At 44.7% G+C, this 22,778-nt stretch overlaps 1 protein-coding gene and 1 long non-coding RNA gene across 6 annotated transcripts in view; one reads left to right on the top strand and one right to left on the bottom strand.

Moving 5' to 3' along the window:
- ahdc1 (AT hook, DNA binding motif, containing 1) overlaps positions 1–6,941 on the bottom strand; it is a 281,558-nt gene extending 274,617 nt beyond the window's left edge. For 2 of the 5 annotated variants that reach the window (XR_009507754.1, XM_059949177.1), the window contains exon 1: positions 6,863–6,928. The gene's annotated coding sequence lies outside the window, so the exon portion shown is untranslated. Of the gene's footprint in view, positions 1–6,862 lie in introns of all 5 variants that reach the window. The other 3 variants (XM_059949179.1, XM_059949178.1, XM_059949182.1) reach the window with 3 other exon arrangements.
- LOC132380414 (uncharacterized) lies at positions 6,213–21,371 on the top strand. Its single transcript, XR_009507755.1, has 3 exons — positions 6,213–6,250; positions 9,355–9,423; positions 21,216–21,371. It is a non-coding gene; the product is annotated as an uncharacterized LOC132380414 (long non-coding RNA).
- Positions 21,372–22,778: the final 1,407 nt, after the last annotated feature.

Raw genomic sequence — 22,778 nt, 5'->3', positions numbered from 1 at the left:
GCCCCCCCCACCCCAAAATCAGGGTCGTGTGAAGCCACAGGGTGAGCAGCTGGTGCAGGTCACAAGTCCTGGTTATGTGACCACTGACACCAGACAGACAATCTCTGAAGAGTACTGCTAATGGCTGGGGTCATCCATCTTGTAAAGACACTGCCCAGAAGAAGGCAATGGCAAACCACTTCTGCAGAAAAATATGCCAAGAACAGCCATGGTCAAAGACCATGATCGCCTACGTCATACAACACGGCACATAATGAGACAGTAACCTCCAAAAGGTTCAAATTTCCAAATATTTTCTCAGGGTCGATGTATACCAAACAGGGATGATTCAAGATTACTTGTCACATGCTCATCAAATCAGAGCGAAATGCCCATTTGGGTCGACAACCGAGGGTGTACAACAGTGGGGGAAGCCACAAGAGGACGCACACATTCCAGCGACAGCGTAGCATACCAACAATGCTTGGCAGAACAACAGAGAATGCAACAAAAGCAAAAACAAGCCCCAATCATCCCTCTGTCCCTCTCATGCACACAAGGTTGGGCAAGTATGATACTTGAAGTTGCTGTCTCTCCACAGATGGAATATCAAAGGAACATTGTGTTCCCATAATTTTTGCTGAACTTTCAGAACATTAACTTGCAGATGTGGTTTTATTGTACAAACCACAAACTCACATTTAAATTCCAGGAGGTGAGATTATTCCAGAAATATTGAAATGCATGCACATACACGTTCAGACAGATACCACTGAAATAAAAAAAACTTAAGGGCTACAGTAACAAAAATATAGCTGTTTCGGAGTATAAGAAAAGACTTTTCCTGAATTCCTCAGTCCACCATTAGTCACTGCTCAGATTGCATTCAATCTGCAAGTCACAGGTAACAACATGAGGTACTTTGTTTGATCAATTCCAGGTATTCTTCCTTTGGTGAAAAGTCAAGGCAGCTACCTGCTCGACAAACTGCGGCAAAACTACTCTAGAACAGGCTAACACAAGGTAACACTGAAACCTGATTCCTCAACACCATCTCTTTAGTCAAAAAAGCACAGCAGCACATCCACTTCCTGAGGCAAGTGGAAAGACTGAGGCAAGCAAGACCCACCAGCCTTTATTCTAACCAGTTTTTAATAGAACCATCGACAGTGTCCTGACCAGCTGCATCAAAATAAATTTATCATCAAAGTGAATATATGTCACTATATACAATCCTGAAATTCATCACCGTCTGGTACAGGAATTGCAAGGCATCTAACAACAAGACCTTACAAAGGATTGTATGGACTGCTGAAAGAATCATCTCTCTTCCACGCATTGGATCATCAGGTTCTCTCCTCCACCCATCCAAGGGTGCATACACATCGTCAATGATCCCTCTCATCTGTCCAACAATCTTTTTGATCCCCCTACTATCAGGCAGGAGATACCCGTAGCATTAGGACAAGGACTGTTGGGACTTCTTTCCCCGGGCTATGAGACAACTGGGCTCCCTGCCAACACCCAGGTCTCATCACTTATGAAGTGCCAGTAGCATTATACTGTTTACTTTTTAACGTGTCGTAAATGCATCTTATTATTTGTTAATTATGCAGCATAAGGTGCTGCAGAGAGTTGTAAACTTAGTCAGCTCCATCATGGGCACTAACCTCCTCAGTATCCACGATGTCTTCAAAGAGCGATGCCTCAAAAAAGCGGCATCCATCATTAAGGACCCCATCACCCAGGACATGCCTTGTTCTCATTGCTACCATCAGGAAGGAGGTACAGGAGTCTGAATGCAAATTCTCAACAATTCAGAAGCAGTTTCTTTGAGTTCTGAATGGACATTACTCCACTATTTTTTCTCTCTTTTTGCAGTTCTTATTTAACTTTTTATACATACTTACTGTAATTAACAGTTTTTATGTATTATAACATACTACTGCCACAAAACAACAATTTTCATGACATATGCCAGTGATAATAAACCTGATGAATTTATTTATAATAATATTACTTTATGTGTTGTGTGGGAGTTGAAGATATATGTATTAAGTTGGCACCTTGGTTCAGAGGAACGTTGTTTCATTTGGCAGTATACACATGCACAGTTTTGGCACTTCAGCTTAGAAAGATGTGCTGACATTGGACAGGGTTCAAAGGAGGTTCACGAAAATGATTCCAGGATTGAAAACTTATCATAGGAAGAGCTTTTGATGGCTCTGGGCCTGTACTCACTAGAATTCAGAAGAATTAGGGGAGATCTCATCGAAACCTATCGAATGGTGAAAGGCCTCAATATAGTGGACATGGAGAAGATGTTCCCTATGGTAGGAGCGTCTAGGACCAGCGGACACAGCCTCAGAATAGAGGAGCTTCCTTTTAGAACACAGATGAGGAGGAATTTCTTTAGCCAGAGAGTGGTGAATCTGTGGAATTCATTACCACAGGTGACTGTGATCGAGGCCAAGTGATTGAGTGTATTTAAGGCGGAGGTTGACAGATTCTTGATTAGTCAGGGCATGAAGGGTTATGGGGAGAAGACAGGAGATTGGGGCTGAGAGGGAAAATGGATCAGCCATGATGACATGGCAGAGCAGACTTAATGGGTCAAATGGCCTAAGTCTACTCCTATATCTTATGGTCTTATGATCTTGTTAGTCAATGAGTCTTCATCAGAACTAGTAAAAGTTAGACACTCTGGTGAACATTCACTGACCCGAACCATTAAGTATTTCTCTACCCGTAGACGCTGCTTGATGTCCTGAATACTTCTAGCATTTTCTGCTTTCACTTTGAGGATTTTGGCATCTGATAGCATTCAGCTCACAAACATTTTGGGTGAAGTTCTGCGAGATAATCCATCATTAAGTGCTATATAAAATAGGGATCTTCGCATCATCAAATAATCTGCATTTCAGTGAGTTTTATGCACAAAACGGACCAAATTAAGTCTCAGTCAACAAGAAATATCACTATTCAAATTGTTAAATGCTTGTTTTAATCCCAATTGAAAGATTTTTGGACAAAAAGGCATGATTTTTCTTTTAATTAAATACAGAAATGGTCCCATCTTCCTTAATGCTGTTTCCAGCCATTCTTTTGAGCCTCTGGGGGAGGAACCACACACACACACAGAGCTTGTGATCCACCCACTCTTCCCAGAATGGAATACTGTAATATTTCGTAACAACTGTCATATCTTACAGAAGATCCCCTCAGACTCCATTCATGGCTGTTTAGGAAAGATTGATGTTTATTTCAATATTTATTTACTTACAGACACAGCACGGAACAGGCCTTTCAAACTGTGCTGTCAAACAACCAATTGATTTAATCCTAGCCTAATCACTGGGCAATTTACAATGACCAATTAACCTAATAACCGGTACATACTTGGACTGTGGGAGGAAACAGAAGCACCCGGAGGAAATCAACGCGCTCATGAAAAGCAACGTACAAACTTACTTTCAGAGGTCGTCAGATTTAAACTCTGAACTCCAACGCCCCGAGCTGTAATAGCGCTACGTTAACCACTAGGCTCCTCCAAGAGGACCAAAACATTGTCAGGGTTTGGAGGCTTGCATGCCTCAATTACCCAGAAAGCTATGTTGGCTGGAGTCAGGACTTTATGCTCTGACTCTTGACCTGGACAGAACCCAGTGACTACCAGTTTACAGAGGAGACATGAAAGACTGCAGATGCTGGAATCTGGAGCAATAGAATTACCTTGAGGTAGGTTAAAAAGGTCGTCTAATACGAAAGGGCATAATTTTCAGCCTGACCTGCTGAGTTTCTTCCAGCATTTTGTGTTTTTGTTCCAGCATCTGCAGAACCTCTCGTTTATAATTTTAAGGTGATTGGAGGAAAATGTAGGGGGATGTCAGAGGTAAGTTTTCTCCCCACACAGAAAGTGGTGGGTGTGTAGAACATGCTAACAAGAGCAGCAACTGAGACAGATTCATTAGCAGGTCAGGCAGCATCACTGCAGGAAACTGGACAGTCGATGCTTTGGGTTGACACCCTTCATCTGGACATCATTCAGTGTACAAAGGGAACAGGCTCATCTGCTCCATATTTCAGGAAGATGAAGGCTAATTAGACCTTGTGCCCAGCTTTGTTTTATAAGACCATAAGACATAGGAGCAGGAATAGGCCATTTGGCCTATCGAGCCTGTTCTGCCATTCCACCATGGTTGATTTATCATCTTTCTGACACCTAATCGCCTGCCTTCTCCCCTTATCGCAGGATACCTATTTCTGATTCTTCAAGAACCTATCAACCTCTGCTTTAAATATATGAATGATTTGGCCTCCACAATCATCTGTGGCAATGAATACCACAGATTTACTACCCTCTGACCAAAGGAATTTCTCATCTGTGTTCTAAATTTTTGTCCCTCTAATCTGAGGCTCTGTCCCCAGTCCAAGACTCCCCGCCATAAAAAAATCCTCTCCATGTCCTCTCTATCAATATTCGATATGTTTCACTGAGATCCCCCCTCATTCTTCTAAACTTCAGTAAGTACAGGCCCAGAGCCACCAAAAGCTCCTTATGTTAACCCTTTCATCCCCAGCATCATTTTCGTGAACCACCCCTGGACACTCTCCAATGCCAGCATGTACTTCTGAACTCCAGCCCAGGGCCATCAAATGTTCCTTATACATTAACCCCTTGACTACCAAATCCACCCCCAAGACCCTCAGCAACCTAATGAAGCAGTGAACCACGCTTGCTTAATGGTATTGGTCCAGGCATTAAAAATTGTTGGGAACCCCAGAAGGCCTCACAATATTCAATAGGTTTCAATGAAATCTGCCCCCCCCCCATTCTTCTAAACTCCAGCGAATACAGGCACAGAGCCATCAAATGCTCCTCACACATTAACTCTTTTACTGCCAAATCCCCAGGATCCTCAGCAACCCACTAAAGCACAAACCTTTGACAATGATTTTGCCATTCTACTCCTGGCTATATTTTCAAAACAGACTACACCTCCTTTTTTAATATTCAGGTTGCCTTGCTGAGTGAAGATACAATAAAATCACAGAGCCATGTAATGTCAAACGAAGCCCAACAACAAATAAATACTGAAGAACTATGTGGCAAGTAGAACCTCAACTCGATTTATTTCTCCCCTGCAATAATTACAACGCAGATCTCTGCAGGAAGGATTATACATGACAAAAAATCAGCCCCAGCGGCAAACATACAGCCAAATCAAGGGGAAATCGGTCGGTGCAGGCTAATGACTGAATAACTCAGCCCACATAAGCAATGTCATCAGTGTGCATGAATACTCCAGGCTGTCTTGGATCCTGTGCTGGTCAGCCAGTGTAACATAACCTTCAATAACCTAGCTGGGAGCAATGGATGAACAGTGTTATTGCAATCTTTACTGTGTTATGCAAAGTCTGCTAAAGACAAACTGTGTAGAGCTGCTGCTGATGCAAGATTAAAATTATTAGGCTGAAACAAGGCAGGCAAAAACACAATATTAAAACAAATACTACTCATTCCCCTCTCCCTACAATAAACTGTACACAATCTCCTGGCAGTGGGCTGTATCCTACGAACCCACAATATAATAAACAATTCAGACAAGACGACAAAGCACAAAACAGAGGCAAAAACACTTTGCCTACATTTACCAAGACTGCAAAATTTCCTGAGACATTGTTTTTTTCAAAAACAGCACCTGGTTCATTTCTCAATACATCAACATTGCCTACTTACACAACAGTTTTAACACTGCCAAAAAAACAACCCAGGGCATTTCAGGGGAAATGAAAATTGACAGGGACAATTGGGACAGATAAGCAGGGAAGATTTTAGGGAGCATTTAGAAAACTGACACAGAGCCACCTTGGGACAGACATAACCAGGCGAGATTTCAGGGAGCATTTGGAAAGCAGGGGATAAAGGAGCTGGAGAGGGTTGGAATGCCAGAGTTGTGAAGCCTAGATAATTTAATGGGCAGACTTTATTTTTGGGGGGGGGGAGGGAGGGAGGGCAGAGTGTCTGGAGAAATTAATGCCAGGCTGAAACGGGAACAAGGGCTTTTTTTTGGGGGGGGGGGCATTTCTTAAAATTGCAGCCAGTCAGTGGCACTGCAGAATTTCTGACTCAGTCTGCTGCCGTTCACAATCTAACTCCAGCTCCTTGGCGCTGTTTCCCCCGCAAGCCGAGGGAGGGGAGGGGAGGGGAGGGGATGTGGGATCCAGGTGAGCGGCGGACCGAGCAACAGACAACTCGGGACCTCGAAAGGTCTACACCGTTACTGCAAAAGTGGGGGGGGGGGCAGGGGCGGTTGGTGCGTGTGGGGGGTAAATTAAAGCCCAAGTGGAGCAAGTCAGCCCAACACCTCCGGGGCAGAAGTGTCACAGCGGGGATTTAACAGGCAAATGCATTTCATTCCAGGATGTCGGAGTGCGGATTCGGGAGGGGTTCTGGTGATCAGATTTCAAAAAAACTTTTTTTCCCTCCCCACTCCTCCCCCCCCCCCAGAAAAAAAGCCCAGCCCGAAGACGGGCTAGCTGCGCTGCGATTGCGGGTGATTTAGCAGGGATTTCGGTGTGATTGCGGAGAGGCTGCGGGAGGAGGGAGCCAGGCAGGGAGAAGGGGGGCGGCAGCGCTGCATTGCCCCGGGTGACAGCGCCTGACACATCCACAACTCCGGCAGCGGCGCAGAAACCCCCCTCCCCTCACCGTCCGCAAACGCCGGGGCAAATCCTCCGCAAACCCGTTCGCTGAGGGGGGACGAGCCCCGGGGCTTGGGGCTGTTTCCTCCCCACCCAGATCGATCACGGTCAGCCGGTCCGTGCCGCGGCAGCAGCGGGCAGACAGCCCCAGCCGAGGGTGAGGGAGGGAGCGCCTTACCTGCAGCCCGGCTCCGGCTCCGGCTCCGGCTCCGCACCCACAGCGATCCAGCTGTCAGCCCGTGCGCAGGCGCGGCAGGCAGGCAGAGGTGGCGCATGCGCGGCCGGGGGAGCACGTGGATGGAGAGGTGCGAGGGAGGGGCGGAGAGACGGGGCGGGGAGGGGGAGAGAGGTGCAGGGGAGCAGGAGGAGGGTAGGGAGGGGGAACGGGGTGGGGGAGGAGAGGGGAACTGGAGGGGGTAAGGGGAGAGGATAGGGGTAAGGAGGGGAGGGGAGAATGTGAGGGAGATAGGGATGAGGGGAGGGAGGGGTGGAAAGGGGAAGAAATAGAAAGGATGGGAGAGAGGGAAGGGGAGGAGGGGGAGAATGAGAGTGAGATGAAAAGTTGGAGGGGGATGGGGAAGGGTGGGTAGAGGTAGGGGAGGAGAGAGAGGGAGGGAGGATGGAGGGGAGGGTGAAGGGATGGAGGAGAGAATGGTGGGAGGAGGGGAGTGAGGGAGAGAAGGAGTGGGATGGAGAGGAGGGGAGGGAGAGGGGAAGGGAGGAATGAGGTGTGGGTAGGAAGGAAGGAGGTTAGGGTTGAGGGATGGCAGGAGGCAAGTGGAGGGAATAGATGGAGGAGGGGATGGTAGGAGAATGGCAAGGAAGAGGAAATGGAGAAGGAGATGGTAGGAGAATGGCAAGGAAGGGGAAATGGAGAAGGAGATGGTAGAAGATTGGCAAGGAAGGGGAAATGGAGAAGGAGTGAAGGAAGGTGAGGTGGAGTGGGTATTGAGGAAGGGGGAGTCAGGAAGAGAGGTGTAAGAAGGGAGTGAGGGGAGACAGGATGTGGGCAAATGGAGAGTCTTCAGGGGTTACTGAGATGATCGGGGAGGGAGGGACGATGAAGGGGAGAGTAGAGATGGAGGGAGGAAGGAGAGGGTTGGAGGAAGGGAAAGGAGGTAAAAGAGGGATGGGAGAGGAGGCAGAGGGAAGGTGTGAGCTTTGAAGGGGTGCCAGAGGGAGTGAGGGGAGGGAAGCGGTGAGAGGGAAAGGTGGAGGCGGGGAGAGGAGAGGAGAGAGGGAGGGAAGACCAAGGAGAGAAAGCAGAGGGGAGAGGGAGGCGAGGGTAGGAAAGAAGGGGAATGTGACAGGGAAGTAGTGGAAGAGGGAGGAGAAGGGGAGATGACCAGGGATTAGTGTGTGGCAAAGTGGTATGAAGATAGCTGTGAAGAACAGTGGGGTAGGGGGCGAGAGGGATTCTGGATGCTGGAGACTGAGATGGCAGTAACCTTTTGGAATTCCCTCTCCTTGGTGCTTGTCACTCAGCAGCCAAAGGGGAAGAGCATAAGAATCAGGAACAGGGAAGACCATCTGGCCCTTCCAGCTTGTTCAACATTTTCCAAGACCATATCTGATCCACACTCAAATTAAGATACTCTTAACTGTGCATCAATAGATGTCTGTCCAAGTTTCAGAGAACATGCCGATCTGTAAAAATACCGAAGAAAGTAGAGGCACTGGAAATTGGCAGAAGGTTTATAAAATAGCTGAATTTTCACTTGGAGCAAGAATAAGCCAGGGGATCTATGTTCATGAGGAGGGAAATCTTGCTGCAATTCCATAGGTCTCTGGTGAGACCACATCTGGAGTATTGTCACCTTGATCTGGTCTCGTATTCCTGCCTGAGGAGCGATATGCTCGCAACAGAGAGAGAATACAACAATGATCCACGAGGTTTGGAATAGCACAATTTATATATGAGGAGAGATGTGCCAGGCCGGGCTAGTGATCTCATTGAAACATACAAAACTCTTGAGACTCAACATGCTTAGATGCAGAGGTGATGTCAGTCCTACCTGGAACCTGAGATCACAGTCACAGAATAAGGAGTCAGCATTTCAAGATAATCATGTACACTGCCATTGATGTTGAAACATTTGCAGTAACCCCTGTTGGATTAATGCTTGGTATGGGCGTTGTCAAAAACATCCAGCTCTCATGACCTAAGTCCAATAATGCACAAAAATGCTGATTTCCAGACCTGAGGTGTGAGTGACTGCCCTTGACATCAAGGTAGCCTTTGACAATATGTGACGTCAGGGGGGTGGGGGTGGTGGAAAAAGTTAGGTCAATGTGATATCAGAAGGGAACATTACAATGGTTGGAATAATCTCTTGCAAAAAGCTTGAGAAGTTTGGATAAGTACACGGATGATCAGGGTAAGGAAGGCTGTGCTCCGAGTGCAGATTGATGGGAGGAGGAAGTTTAAATGGTTTTGCCACTGATATGATGGGCTGTAGTGACTGCTTCTGCATTGGAGTTTTCTATGACTCTGGGATGCTAAAGAAAAATGATTGTGGTTATTGGGGTTCAAACCTCTCAGCCCCATGCCATCACAGGGCAGTGTCCCGGACTGCTTCATCCACACCAGTTATTTCACTGCAGGGACAGAGGTGGGGATGTTTTCAGCTGATTCTGTGATGTCCAAATCTACTTTCATTTCATCTGCAGATAAAGCAGTTAGTACTCACCATCATTGACAACAAAGCAGACGGACTGATCATGGCAAGTAATATTCAGGTAATGAAAATGCTCTGTAATTTCATCTCCAGGTATCAAGCCACTTGTTCAGTGTCATTACAAACACTGAACCCCCTCATTCAGTGTTGCTACCATCACCGAACCCCAAAATTCAGTGTCATTACCGTCACTGAACCCCAACATTCAGTGTCATTTCTATCATTGAACCCCCTCATTCAGTTGTTACCATCACCATCCTAATTTTTACAATTGTCCGAGTATCAGGCGATAAAGACCGTAAGAGACAGAAGCAGTATTAGGCCATTCAGTCCACCAAGTCTGCTCCCCTATTCCATCATGGATGATTTAGTTCCACTCTCAACTCCATTCTTCTGCCTTTTTCTCATAACCTTTAAGAATCTTACTAATCAAGTACCTATGAACCTCCATTTAAAATATACCCAATAAATTGGCCTCCACAACCCTGGAAAAGAATGCCATAGATTCACCACCCTCTCGTTGAAGAAATTCCTTCTCATCTCTGCTTTGACGGGCATCCTTCTGAGGCTGTGCCCTCTCTTCATAGATTCACAACTAATGGAAACATCCTCTGCATGCCTGCTCTATTTTAGGTTTTTCAATAGTCAATGGGTTTTAATTATATCCATATTTATGGATATCAATGAAATGCATAGTCTTGTGTCAAATCAAACCAGAGAGGATTGTGCTGGGGGGGCAACACCTAAGAGTTACCATGCCTCTGGTGCTGTTGTACGATGCCCACAACTCACTAATCCTAATCCTAATTGTACATCTGGAATGTGGGAGGAAACCAGAGCACCTGGAGAAATCAACACAGTCACAGGGAGAAGGTCCAAGGTCCTTACAGACTGCTGTGGGAATCAAACCCATGATGGTGATCGCTGGTGCTGCGAAGTGATTGCATGAACCACTACACCACTGGCAATGATCAAGTGAGGGCCGCAGTGGAATGCTCTTCACTGGCTGGATAAGTGCAGCTCCAACAATTCTCAGGAAGCTCAATGCCTTCCAGGTCAATGCAACCTGCATTACTGACACCTTGTCCACCACCATACGCTGAGCAAACTCGGGTTTTCCTCTTTGGAGTGAAGGAGCAGGAAGAGTGACTTGATAGAGGTGTACAAAATGATAAGAGGCATAGATCGAGTGGATAGCCAGAGACTTTTTCCTAGGATGGAAATGGCTAATATGAGGGGACATAATTTTAAGGTGATTAGAGGAAAGTTTTGGGGTGAGGGGTATGTCAGAAGTACTGTAGGTTTTTTTCTACTGAGAGTGGTCAAACACGCTGCCAGGAATAGTGGTAGAAGCAGATATATTAAGGGCATTTAAGAGACTTTTAGAGAGGCACATGGATGATAGAATAATGGAAGGCTAAAATGGGAATGAAGGGTTAGACTGATCTTAGTGTTGGTTATAAGGTTGTGGGCCAAAGGGCCCATACTGTGCTGTAGTGTTCTTCATTAATTTTCATTAATACCATTGGCTGAGGTGGAGGCTATCCAAAAGTGGACTGCATTTACTAACCCAGGCTACACTAATGATGTTGTTCCTCTCCACACCCTGTGGTGCATCGGGCAGCACCCTTGCCATTTCTTTAGCACTTGTCTGTTTTTCACAAGGCCGAGTTGCTAGCTTGATGCTCAACCCAACACTGATGGAAAGCTTGCAAGGAGTTGGCTGGATTCAAACCTGGGACCACTGGCCTTGAAGTCCGGTGCTGATGCCACTACAGGCCGGTAGGCCATTCCCATAGTCCCTCCTAAACCATTAACCTCTGTTACTATGATAGAGAAGGACAGAAGAACACAGAAACTCAACCCCCCACAATTTCTCTCAAGTCACACACCAGGAACCTTGTTTTGATAAGTATTATCAGAATCAATGCTCCTAGTAATTTTTTTTTACAGCTGTGCAGACCAACCATTGCTCTGAGCAGGAAATCTTCACATGCCCTGAAAACTCCACAGCACTTTAAATATTTTTTTTGGTAAAATGCAGACTATGAATATTCAGAATGAAAACTGAAATATCACATCCTTTTGATTTTATTTATTAATTGAAGAGTACAATGAAATACAGTCCCAACAAAAAAAATCTTTCCTGTTTCATCAATTTTTTCTTGTCTGTCTTTATTATAAATCCATTGTCTATAAACACTGTCCAGATTAATTTCACAACCAGATGAGAGATACGTCTTAATCCTCATTAGATCATCCAAACGTTCTATTTCTCCTCTCTTTCTGAATTTACATATGATTGAATTCATAAGACTGAATCCACTTTTGGAGTCAGCACTAGAAGTTTGAAATGTTTCAACAATGTCAACAAGAATTGACAGTTCTTCAAATTCTTTGTTTCTAACACATATTTCAATATATCAGTGAATGTCTTAATTGAACCGGTCTTAACTTTCTCAGAAACAACAAATTTGAAATCACGGTATTACTGTGATATTTATGAGGTAAAACTTTTTTTGTAGTTCATAATAGTAACTGATTTTTTTTGTGAGCTACTGACTTCCATTCTGTGTTTATTGTTGCAATTTGCAGTAGTGATGTAACTTGAAACACTGACAATGGAAGTGCATTGAAGCTCTAAAATGTTTCAAAGCAAAGGTTGTGGGGCATTTATTATTTAGAAAATTCATGGATTGTATTAATTGGCACATAATTAATTACAAGGTAGTTCACAAATATGTTAACATAGATTTCAAAATTATATTAACTTTGGTGGTGGTTGTCCAATGCATCTGATGATGACAGGAAACCTGTGTGGGAGAGTTTTTAAAGTGGAAAAACCATTCACTAGGGCAGTTCCATTCTCTCAACCTTAGAAATCCATGTTTAGTATGAATAAACATCACAAATTGGGGTCTTCCTTGGCTATAGTGGATGGCCATGTCATCTTCTGTGCCCTGTCACTGAATCCAGGAAGCATTATAGTACCTCCTTCCTAGCCATTGGATCTCACTGTAGATCTCATTTGCTCAGTCCACTGGCGCTGACTTCACATGCTGTAACAGGCATGTCCCTATCTCACCGGGGTATGAGGCCTGCCGGCTATCCTCACCTGGTTTAACCCGCCTGTTGAAGCTGTGTACCGGGGTGTGGCTACTGTTGCATGCAAACAGTTACTTGGAGCCACAGGTGAGAGCCGAGTGTCCGGTGGGGACCAAAGGTGAGTGAGCGACCCCACAATGGACCCGACAAGCCCCTTCACCAGAGGTGTTGCCCCTCCCTGGATACCCCACGCACCTCAAGATTAAATAAAGGATCATTCCTGTTGCCTGGCAACAAAGGCTATTTGCACGGGAGCACTTCAGTCACAGCGCAGCCACACCACCCACACAGCTTGGAGGGAAGAGTGGTCAGAATCATAGAAGGATGGGACATAGAATTGGGTGCAATAGCCCACTACATTTGCACTGACCATGACATCTACCTGCACTGATTACATCTGCCTGTATTAGGCCCTTAACCCAAAACACAAGAGATTCTGCAGATACTGGAGACCTCCAACACTCTGAAGCTGTTGAGAACTATCAACAAACACAAGATGCTGGAGGAACTCAGCAAGTCAGGCCACATCTGTAGAGGGAAATAAACAGTTGACATTTTGGGCTAGGACCCTTCATCAGAATCCCTCCATAGATGCTGCCTGGCTTGCTCAGTTCCTCCACCATTTTGAGTGGACCCAGTCCCTCATTTTTGCAATCTAAATACCTGTCCAAATGCCTTTTAAAGGCACAATATACCAATATCTGCCTCCACTGCCTTGTCTGGTAGCTCACTCCGAATTTCACCACATTCCATGTGTAAACCCTTACCCCTCACATCTCATTTAAATTTCTCCCCTCTCAAGCTATGCCCTCTAGTTTTAGAGTCCTCTGTCCTGGGAAAAAGTCGGTGATTATACATCTTGTTTAGTCCCTCATGATTGTATAAACCTCGGTAAGGTCACCCCTCCACCTCCGTTGCTCCAGAGAACACAATTTCAGCTTATCCAGACTCTCCTTATAATTGAAGCCCCTCAATGCCGGCAACGTCCTTGTTAATCTTTACTGCACCCTCTCCAGCTTAATCACATCATTCCTATAGTACAGCAACTAGAAATAAAGGTTATTTTTAAAGATTAGATTTATTTGGCTCATGTACATTAAAATTAGTTATGCTTAAGTTGTATAAGACATTGGTGAGGTCTAATTTGCAGTATTGTGTGTAGTTTTGGTCACTACCTACAGGAAAGACGTAAGTAAGATTGAAAGGGTACAGAGAAAATTTACAAGGATGTTGCCGGGTCTGGAGAACCTGAGTTATGAGGAAAGATTGAATAGGTTAGAACTTTATTCTTTGGAACATAGAAGGTTGAGGGGAGATTTAATAGTGTACAAAATCAAGAGGGGTATATATAGGGCAATTACAAGCAGGCTTTTTCCTCTGAGGTTGGTTGGGACTTTAACCGGAGGTCACGGGTTAAGGGTGAAAGGTGAAAAGTTTAAGGGACCAAGAAGGGAAAGTTCTTCTTTCAGAGGGTGGTGTGAACGTGGAACAAGCTGCCGGTGAAAGTGGTGCATGCAAGTTTGTTTTCAACATTTAAGGGAAGTTTGGGTAGGCACATGGATGGGAGGGGTATTGAAACCTGGTGCGGGTCGATGGGAGGGGGCAGTCTAAATGGTTGTAGATGAGCTGAATACCTTGTTTCTGTCTCCACTTTTCTACCCTATGGCTCTAACATCAAAACATGCAATGAAATGTGTCATTTTTGCATCGACAACCATCACAGTCTGAGGATTGTACTGGGAGCAGCCCACAAGTGTCAGTGTAATTCTGGCACCCACGTGGCTTGCCCTGAACTCACTAATCATAACCCATACACTTTGGAATGTGGGAAGAAACCAGAACACCTGGAGGAAGCCCACATGACCACAGGGAGAACGTACATACTCCTTACATGCAGTGATGGAAATTGGATCCCAATCAGAGATTGATGGCACTGTACAGCATTGCACTAACTATCATGAATATTCCAGGTGAGGTCTCAACCGGCACCTTGTACAAGTACAATATGAAATTTCAACTTCAATACTCAGTGCTTCGAGGCAAGGCAAATGCCTTCTTCCACCACTGGGGGAAGTCCATTTGCACCTAAAGCTCTTCGTGTTGAAGATAGTTCTCTAATATCTTCTCAAATAATAAGAAGAATTCTTCTTGTCCTAATGAAGGGTCAACTGTTTATTTCCCTCCATAGATGCTGCCTGACCTGCTGAGTTCCTCCAGTATTTTGTCTCTGTTTCTTTTGTACATTCCAACATGAAAGCTGTGTGTATGTTCATAACAAATGGGTAGATCTTTTGTTACTAAGGGAATCAAAGGACTTGAAAGAGGTATCTGAAGAGATTGTTGAGGCATTGGTAATATTCCTTCAAGAATCACTGGAGTCTGAAAAGATTCAATAGGACAGGAAAATTGCAAATGTCACTCCTCTCTTTAAGGAGTGAGTGAGGCAGAAGAAAGGAAATTATAGGCCAGTTCAACTGACCACTGATTGGGAAGATGTTGAAGTCTAGTATTAAGGATGTGGTTTTGGGATACTTGGAAGCATATGAGAAAATAGGCCAAAGTCAGCATGGCTTCCTTCAGAAAAATCTTGTCTGACGTATCTGTTGGAACTCTGTGAAGGAAGAATATGCAGGATGGACAAAGGTGAGTCACTCGATATTTTTTACTTGGATTTTCAGAAGGCCTTTGACAAGGTGCTGCATATGAAGCTGCTTAACAAGATAAGAGTTTGTGGTATTACAGGAAAGGTATTAACATGGATAGAAGATTGGCTAATTGGTAGGAGGCCTACTCTGGTTGGTGTTCCACAAGGGTCTGTGTTAGGACAACTTCTTTTTACATTATATGTCAATGATTTGGATGATGGAATTGATGACTTTGTAGCCAAGTTTGTGGTTGATACAAAAGATAGGTGGAGGGGCAGGTAGCTTTGAGGATACAGGGTATCTGTAGAAGGACTTAGATTGGGAGAATGGACGAAGAAATGGCAGATGGAATATAGTGTAGGGAAGTGTCTGGTCGTGCACTTTTGTGGAAGGAATAAAGGCATAGACTATTTTCTAAATGGGGAGAAAATCCAAAAATTACAGGTGCAAAGGGACTTATGCAGGATTCTCTAAAGGTTAACTTGAAGGTTGAGTCAGTAGTAAGGAAGGAAAAAAGAATTTTAGTATCCATTTTGAGAGGACTGGAGTATAAAAGCAAGGATGTAATGCTGAGGATTTCTGAAACATTGATCAGAGACAAATATCATTGTACGTTCTAGTATCAATTGTTTGGTGACAATAAAGTAAAGTAAAGAAGTTTAGTGGACATTTTTGGGCCCCTTATCTAAGGAAATTCTGCTCCAATGTCTATGGCCTGATAGAATTTGATTGGCGGGTAGGTGGGAACTATTGGTGGGAGAGATGCAGTGGAGTGGAAAGTCAGGCCACTGATAGGGCAAAATCATAGTCAGTGGGATGAGTTGCAGTGTAACATAGGGGCAAAATCAACAAGGGTGATGAATACAGGTTAGGAGGTGAAAACCAGGGCTGTGGACAGGAGATGGCGTAGGATAGGGTTTTTCAACTTTTCTATGCCATAAGTCAAGGGGACTGTGGACCCCAGATTGGGAACCCCTGAGTAGATCTGGGTAAATCAAGAGGAGAGAGAAAAAAGACTGAGGGTGTTGCAGGTTACCTGAATTTTGAAATTCAATGGTCAAGCCATCAAGATTCAGACCATTTGGGTATCCTGAAGAAGATCAGGAAGACATGACAAAAAAAAGAATGGAAGAGTCAGGTTTGAAGGTCGTGAACAGGCTGATGGGTGAGACTGTCCAGTCTGTGGATCTTACAGAGAGTGTAGATCTGGGGTTGGTGGATGAGGATGTTGGAGTTTCTTCTATGAAGAATTCCTGAGGAAATGACATGCTGTCAGCCTAGGCCCGAAACGTTGACTGTTCACTCCCCTCCGCATTTGCTGCCTGCCCTGCTGAGTTCCTCCAGCATCTTGTGTGTGTTAATCTGGATTTCCAACATCTGCAGAATCTCTTGTGTGAGTGATTTCACAACCTAGACCTTAGTGTAGGGAAAAAAAGGAATCAACACTGATAACTCCATGAAATGATCCGTATATTGACTGGGTTCATCACAGCCTGGCATGGAAGCACCAATGGACTTGAAAGGAAAATCCTACAATGAGTATTGGATGCAGTCCAGTCCAACACTGGTAAAGTTTCCCCTTAATCAAGCACATATACATGAAACACTGTCAGAGGAAAACAGCATCCACCATCATGGACCCACACCACCCAGAACATTCTCTTCTCTTGTTGCTCCAATCAGGAATGAGGTATAGGAGCTTCAAGACTCACACCACTGGGTTCAGGATAGTTATTACCCCTCAACCATCAGGCTCTTGAACCAAAAGGGATAATTTCACTCAGCTTCACTTGCCCCTTCATCGAAACGTTCCCACAACCAATGGACTGAATTTCAAGAACTCATATCATGTTTTTGATATTTTATTGCTTATTTATTTATTATTATTTTTTCTTTCTTTTGGTATTTTGGTACAACGAGATCTAGGTGTTCTTGTACATCAGTCAATGAAAGCAAGCATGCAGGTACAGCAGGCAGTGAAGAAAGCTAATGGCATGCTGGCCTTTATAACAATTGAGTATAGGAGTAAAGAGGTCCTTCTGCAGCTGTACAGGGCCCTGGTGAGACCCCACCTGGAGTATTGTGTGCAGTTTTGGTCTCCAAATTTGAGGAAGGACATTCTTGCTATTGAAGGAGTGCAGCGTAGGTTCACAAGGTTAATTCCTGGAGTGGCGGGACTGTCATATGTTGAAAGATTGGAGCAACTGGGCTTGTATACACTGGAATTTAGAAGGATGAGAGGGGATCTGATTGAAACATATAAGATTATTAAGGGATTGGACACGCTGGAGGCAGGAAGCATGTTCCTGCTGATGGGTGAGTCCAGAACTAGAGGCCACAGTTTAAGAATAAGAGGTAGGCCATTTAGAATAGAGATGTGGAAAAACTCTTTCACCCAGAGAGTGGTGGATATGTGGAATGCTCTGCCCCAGAAGGCAGTGGAGGCCAAGTCTCTGGATGCATTCAAGAGTGAGTTAGATAGAGCTCTTATAGATAGCGGGGTCAAGGGATATGGGGAGAGGGCAGGAACAGGGTACTGATTGTGTGTGATCAGCCATGATCACAGTGAATAGTGGTGCTAGCTAGAAGGGCTGAATGGCCTACTCCTGCACCTATTGTCCATTATCTATTGCCTATTGTATTTGCACAGTTTGTTGTCTTCTGCACTCTGGTTGAATGCCTGCTCAGGTGACCTTAGGAGGACAAGAGACCGAGCCCTTCCTTGTATGCACAGAGGCAGGGTGTGTGTGCTAGCACCAGTGCTCTTTAACATCTTCCTCTTGTGTGTTACCAAGCTCCTCCACAATGAGATTGAGGATCGCAGCAGTGTGGCAGTGGACGCCAGATTAGATGGCAACCTCTTTGACATCAGGAGGCTCCACGCAACCACCAAACTCCGTAAAGAATGGGTCCTGGAGCTGCAGTGTGCAGACGACTGTGCTCTTGTGGCCCACACTCCGGAGGATCTTCAGACTGTCCTTGCTGTGGTGGTGAGAGCGTACAGCAGGATGGGGCTGACTGTCAATACCACCAAGACAGAAGTGGTTTGCCAATGAAGTACCAGTGTCCCACCCACCCTACCTGCCTTCACTGTTGGTGATGAAAAGCTGTCAGTAGTGCCATCTTTCAAATATCTGGGGAGCATTCTCTCTGAGGATAGCGGCATTGACAACAACATCCAGAGCCGCATTAAACAGGCATCAACTGCCTTTGGGAGACTTCGGCATAGAGTCTTTCAGAACAGGAGCCTTTGTCCTTCCACAAAGGTCACCGTATACCAAGCGGTCCATGTCACCACCCTCCTTTATGGCTGTGAAGCTTGGGTAGCCTACAGCCGTCACATCAAGTCCTTCATTAGCTGCCTTCAGCACATCCTGGGAATTACTTGGTGTGAGTGGGTGCCTCACACTGAAATACTTGTAAAGACCAAATGCAGAAGTATTGAGGCCATGATCATCCAGCGTCAATTGCAGTGGCTGGGGCACGTGATAAGGATGCCCCCATGTCAGCTACCCTGCAGAGTGTTATACGGGCAGCTACGTCATGGTCAACACTCAGCTGGAGGGCTGAAGAAGCGCTATAAGGATCAGATAGCAAAAGGATTTGGGTTGGGGATGGCATTAAACAGGAAATTAGAAATGCATGCAATAAAGGAATAGTAGTTATAATGGGTGACTTCAATCTATATATAGATTGGGTGAACTAAATTGGTAAGGGTGCTGAGGAAGAGGGTTTCTTGGAATGTATGTGGGATGGTTTTCTGAAGCAACATGTCAAGGAACCAACTAGAGAGCAGGCCATTCTAGATTGGGTATTGAGCAAAGAGGAAGGGTTAGTTAGCAATCTTGTCATGTGAGGCCCCTTGGGCAAGAGTGACCATAATATGGAGGAATTCTTCATTAAGATGGAGAGTGACATAGTTAAATCAGAAACAAAGATTCTGAACTTAAAGAAGGGTAATTTTGAAGGTATGAGATGTGAATTAGCTAAGATAGACTGGCAAATGATACTTAAAGGGTTGACGGTGGATATGCAATGGCAAGCATTTAAAGATTGCATGGGTGAACTACAACAATTGTTCATCCCAGTTTGGCAAAAGAATAAACCAGGGAAGGTAGTGCACCCGTGGCTGACAAGGGAAATTAGGGATAGTATCAAGTCCAAAGAAGAAACATATAAATTAGCAAAAAAAAGCAGCACACCTGAGGACTGGGAGAAATTCAGAGACCAGCAGAGGAGGACAAAGGGCTTAATTAGGAAAGGGAAAAAAGATTATGAGAGAAAGCTGGCAGGGAACATAAAAACTGACTGTAAAAGCTTTTCTAGATACGTGAAAAGAAAAAGATAAGACAAATGTAGGTCTTTTACAGTCAGAAACAGGTGAATTGATCATAGGGAACAAAGACATGGCAGACCAATTGAATATCTACTTTGGTTCTGTCTTCACTAAGGAGGACATAAATAATCTTATGGAAATAGTAAGGGACCAAGGGTCTAGTGAGATGGAGGAACTGAGGGAAAAACATGTTAGTAGGGAAGTGGTGTTGGGTAAATTGAAGGGATTAAAGGCAGATAAATCCCCAGGGCCAGATGGTCTGCATCCCAGAGGGCTTAAGGAAGTAGCCCAAGAAATAGTGAATGCATTAGTGATAATTTTTCAAAACTCCTTAGACTCTGGATTAGTTCCTGAGGATTGGAGGGTGGCTAATGTAACCCCACTTTTTAAAAAAGGAGGGAGAGAGAAACTGGGGAATTATAGACCGGTTAGTCTGACATCGGTGGTGGGGAAAATGCTAGAGTTGGTTATCAAAGATGTGATAACAGCACATTTGGAAAGAGGTGAAATCATTGGACAAAGTCAGCATGGATTTGTGAAAGGAAAATCATGTCTGACGAATCTTATAGAATTTTTTGAAGATGTAACTAGTGGATTGGATAGGGGAGAGCCAGTAGATGTGGTATATTTAGATTTTCAAAAGGCTTTTGACAAGGTCTCACACAGGAGATTAGTGTGCAAACTTAAAGCACACGGTATTGGGGGTATGGTATTGATGTAGATAGAGAATTGGTTGGCAGACAGGAAGCAAAGAGTGGGAATAAATGGGACCTTTTCAGAATGGCAGGCAGTGACTAGTGGGGTACCGCAAGGCTCAGTGCTAGGACCCCAGTTATTTACAATATATATTAATGATTTAGACGAGGGAATTAAATGCAGCATCTCCAACTTTGCGGATGACACGAAGCTGGGCAACGGTGTTAGCTGTGAGGAGGATGCTAAGAGGATGCAGGGTGACTTGGATAGGTTAGGTGAGTGGGCAAATTCATGGCAGATGCAATTTAATGTGGATAAATGTGAGGTTATCCACTTTGGTTGCAAGAACAGGAAAACAGATTATTATCTGAACAGTGGCCAATTAGGAAAAGGGGAGATGCAACGAGACCTGGGTGTCATTGTAAACCAGTCATTGAAGGTGGGCATGCAGGTACAGCAGGTGGTGAAAAAGGCAAATGGTATGTTGGCATTCATAGCAAAAGGATTTGAGTACAGGAGCAGGGAGGTTCTACTGCAGCTGTACAAGGCCTTGGTGAGACCGCATCTAGAATATTGTGTGCAGTTTTGGTCCCCTAATCTGAGGAAAGACATTCTTGCCATAGAGAGAATACAGAGAAGGTTCACCAGATTGATTCCTGGGATGGCAGGACTTTCATATGAAGAAAAACTGGATCGACTAAGCTTATACTCACTGGAATTTAGAAGATTGAGGGGAGATCTTATTGAAACGTATAAAATTCTAAAGGGATTGGACAGGCTAGATGCAGGAAGATTGTTTCCGATGTTGGGGAAGTCCAGAACGAGGGGTCACAGTTTAAGGATAAAGGGGAAGCCTTTTAGGACCAAGAGAGGAAAAACTTCTTCACACAGAGAGTGGTGAATCTGTGGAATTCTCTGCCACAGGAAACAGTTGAGGCCGGTTCATTGGCTATATTTAAGAGGAAGTTAGATATGGCCCTTGTGACTAAAGGGATTGGGGGTATGGAGAGAAAGCAGGTACAGGGTTCTGAGTTGGATGATCAGCCATAATCATACTGAATGGCGGTGCAGGCTCGAAGGGCCGAATGGCCTACTCCTGCACCTATTTTCTATGTTTCTAGGTTTCTAGATGAAAAATGCTTTAAGGAAGTGCAAGATCAGACCCGAGGACCTGGAGGATGTTGCTGCTGACCGTAACACTTGGTGACAACTGTGTAGGGACGGGGTTCGTATTCTGGAGATGGAAAGAACAACCAGAAGAGAGCCAGGAGAAATGCAGCCATGGTTGTCATCACTACCACCACTGCTACATATACATGCCCCACCTGCAATAGAGCTTGTGAGTCCATGATAGGACTGTATAGTCACCAAAGATCTCACCGTTAAAGGACAACCAAAGAAGAAGAGGTTAAATGCCCAAGTTGGTGTGGCCTTTCATTGATTCTGTTATGGCTATTAATCTGTGGATTTATTAAATATGCCAGCAGGAAAATGAATCTCAGAGTTGTATATGGTGACATATATGTACTTTGATGATAAACATTTTGAACTTTTGACATAGTATTCCATTGCTGAGGTAGGGTTATTGTTGTGCCATTTGTGCAAGAACCTGAAAGCTGGAGGAAAGTAGCTGTTCCTGATCCTGATACAGAGGCGGGGTAGATCTGGGATTGATGGATGAGGATGTTGGAGTTTCTTCTATGAAGAATTCCTGAGGAAATGACATCCTGTCAGCCTAGACCCAAAGTGTGGAACTTAAGGCTTCTGTACCTCCTGCCTGGTGATTGCACTGAGAAGGGCCTTGGCCCAAAGCATTGACCATTCATTCCCCTCCATAGAGGCTGCCTGACCTGTTGAGTTCCTCTCGCATTTTGTGCACCTATGCGACTCAAGATTTTCAGCATCCACAGCATCCCTCATGTTTACAACATCCGTCCCTAACTGAGAATATCCGACAATGATCTGCTCATTTGCAGGTGCTTCTGAATCTCTGCACAAAGACCATGTGATGAATTTGCACTTTTTTCTGCACAGAATCAGATATTAGTGCTTGGTTGTTCAATCTAAAAGCGCACAGTATGGTGGTAGTTGTGTTGTATTCTGCGGAAAGATTGTATTAACCAAAACAAAAGCAGAGCCCAAGTGCGGCGGGCAGGGGAACCAGAGACTGACTGACCTACTTCTCCATTTAAAATTACAGTGATTTTGTATCGTGTGTTGAGGGTAAGTAACTGGGCGGAAAATATTCTATCTCGCTTCTCTACACCACAAACATTTAAAAAAATCAGTGTGCAGTATTGTGCAAAAGTCTTAGGCACATATACTGTACATAGTTAAGACTTTTGCACAGTACTGTAGTCATTTTATTGCACTGTACTGCTGCCACCAAAAAAACAAGTTTCATGACAGATGTGAGTGATGATAAACCTGACTCTGATATGGGTCTCTATTTGTGGACTGAGAGTGGGAAGGGGGCAGGGAGACAGGGTGTGGGAAGCACCAGAGAGACATTATGCAATAATCAGTAAACTAGTTGTTTGGAATCAAAAGACCTTGTCTGGTGTCTCAGGGCTGGGTGTGTTTGCACCCACGGCAACACCTACCCCGGCACTCCTTCTCTGCCACCTGTCCCAC

Source organism: Hypanus sabinus, chromosome 24, assembly GCF_030144855.1.
Source record: "Hypanus sabinus isolate sHypSab1 chromosome 24, sHypSab1.hap1, whole genome shotgun sequence".
Taxonomy (NCBI): Eukaryota; Metazoa; Chordata; class Chondrichthyes; order Myliobatiformes; family Dasyatidae; genus Hypanus; species Hypanus sabinus.
This window is presented reverse-complemented; position numbering and strand designations above follow the sequence as displayed.